The sequence below is a fragment of the Echinops telfairi genome, unplaced genomic scaffold, assembly GCF_000313985.2.
Source record: "Echinops telfairi isolate 266 unplaced genomic scaffold, ASM31398v2 ScPeMD7_36;HRSCAF=134, whole genome shotgun sequence".
NCBI classification, from domain to species: Eukaryota; Metazoa; Chordata; class Mammalia; order Afrosoricida; family Tenrecidae; genus Echinops; species Echinops telfairi.
In genome coordinates, this window is record NW_022103934.1 from 2,720,665 (window position 1) to 2,723,235 (window position 2,571).

General features: G+C 41.2%; 1 pseudogene; it reads left to right on the top strand.

Annotated features, from left to right (window-relative positions):
* Positions 1-894, top strand: LOC101641603 (annotated as a pseudogene).
* The last annotated feature ends 1,677 nt before the right edge of the window (positions 895-2,571 follow it).

Below are 2,571 nucleotides of genomic sequence, written 5' to 3' on the forward strand. Positions count from 1 at the left end.
GGATCTGGGGATCTTCACACCATCCCGAGATCCGAGTGGGATATGCTTTTGAAGGATGTGGAATGTTCAATCATAAGTGTGACCTAAACTGGCAAGCAGGAAGCTTGTGTACTCGATGAGAGTAGCATGTGTGTCTCCCAGAGACGTTTCTTTTTGAAGACATGTGATTCCACCCTCTTACTGAAAGCCCTGGTTCCCCCGTTGAAGCTTGCTAGGGACTACAGTGGGTTTGACTCCATTCAAAGCTTCTTTTGTTCTCGTAAGAATTTCATGAAGCCTTCTCACCAAGGGTACCCACACTGGAATTTCCAGGAAGAAATAGAGTTTCTTAATGCAATTTTCCCAAATGGAGCAGCGTATTGTATGGGACGTATGAATTCTGACTGTTGGTACTTATATGCTCTGGATTTCCCAGAGAGTCGAGTCATCAGCCAGCCAGATCACACCCTGGACGTTCTGATGAGTGAGCTGGACCCAGCAGTTATGGACCAGTTCTCCATGAAAGATGGGGTTCCTGCAAAGGATGTCACTCGTTCTGTCATTGATGCTCCACTGTTCAATCCTTGTGGGTATTCAATGAATGGAATGAAATTGGATGGAACTTATTGGACTATTCACATCACTCCAGAACCAGAATTGCCTTAAGTTAGCTTTGAAACACACTTAAGTCAGACTTCCTATGATGACCTGATCAGGAAAGTGGTGGAAGTCTTCAAGCCAGGAAAATGTGTGACCACCCTGTTTGTAAATCAGAGTTGTAAATGTCGCACAGTGCTTTCTTTGCCCCAGGAGATTGAAGGTTTTAAACGTCTTGATTGCCAGAGTGCTATGTTCAATGATGACAACTTTGTTTTCACCAGTTTTGCTAAGAAGGAGCAACAGCAGCAGAGTTGATTAAGAAATACGAAGAAAAATCGCAAAAAGAAAACACACATAGAAGAAGGTGGTGGCTGCTTTCTAGATACTGATCCCGGGGGCCATGCTGTCCATAACCACCACCTTGCAGTTGCAGAAAGCCCTCGATGTAAGCATAGTGTCATCATTGTGAATTGTATGCGTTATTATATCAAGGAGTTAGATATCTTGCATGAATGCTCTCTTCTGTGTTTAGGTATTCTATGCCACTCTTGCTGTGAAATTGAAGTGCATGTAGAAAAAAACCCTTTACTGTATGAAACTTTACAACACTTGTGAAAACAATTCAATGTGGTTTGTGCACAGTATAATATTTCTCCAGGTATCACCCAAAATTCCCCAGAGACAAGGCTTTCGTCCTCATTAGGGGTTCACCTCAGCCAAAGCACCTGGGATTGTTCTATTCAATTGCTGCCAGAAGTGCACGTCCAGTTACCTTCAGTTTCTAGAACACACTCTCTGAATGAATGTTACTGAAACCAATTTCTACTTCATACAGATCTTTTTTTGCAACAGCAATTAAAAGTTTTTCTTCCATGAGTTGAGTCCTCTTTAGAAAAAAAAAAGGGCTAAACCTATCATCCCTCACCTCCAGTCTTTGTAAGAGAAGTCTAGGGATCCATTGATAGTCACAATCCAACAGGATCCCCTGCCCAAGCCAAATGAGGGCTCTTCTCTGACATTTGGAGACACCGCCTGTTGCTATCAAGTTGATTCCCACTCCTAATGAGTCCATGTCTCTCAGAGCAGAACAGTGCTCTGTAATACAGTTGTAAGACCAGTGGCTGCTTCTAGTGAAGTAGATTTCTAGGCCTTTTTTTTTCAGGCACCTTTGGGGACTCCAATCTCTACTCTCTCACTTAGCAGCTGAGCATGTTAACCACTTACTCCATCCAAGGAGTCAAATTATCGGACATAGGGAGGACAAGGAAAGCTAGGAAATGTTTCAAGTACTTGAATGACAATTGAAACAACTTATAGGCTCATTTCACAACAAGATGTGCTCAAAGCACACTTATTCACCTGGGCCACCTGTAGTGGTTAGTTGTGTCAGCTTGGCAAGGCCAGTTATTTAATCCAATAAGAATCTAGGTGCTGCTGTGAAGGTATTTTGTACATGGACTTAACATCTATAATCAGTTAACTGAGTTAAAAGAGATTACCTTGGATAGCATGAGCAGTTCTGAGCCAATCAATTAGAAGGTCTTAAAAATCTGTACTAACTCTATGGGTCACAATAGATTATTGTCCAATAGAGTACTAGATCATGAAATGTCCCCTAAGCTGATAAGCACTAAAAATAAATAGGTTTCCAGGAAAGTTTGCCTTAAGACTGCAATGTTAACTCCTGCCTGTGTTTTCAGCCAGCTGGCCTGCCCTACCAGTTTCAGACTTGCTAGACTCCACAATTACAAGAGCCAATTTCTTAAAACATATTTATTTGTTTTATTATTTATTTATTTATTTTGTGTGTGTGTGTGTGTGTGTGCTTCCTATCCATACATATGTGTCCTATTAGTTCAGTTTGGGGGGTTTTTTAATCATTTTATTGGAGGCTTATAAACCTCTTATTACAACCCATGCATACATCCATTGTGTCAAGCACATTTGTACATTTGTTCCCATCTTCATTGTAAAAACATTTGCTTTCTACTT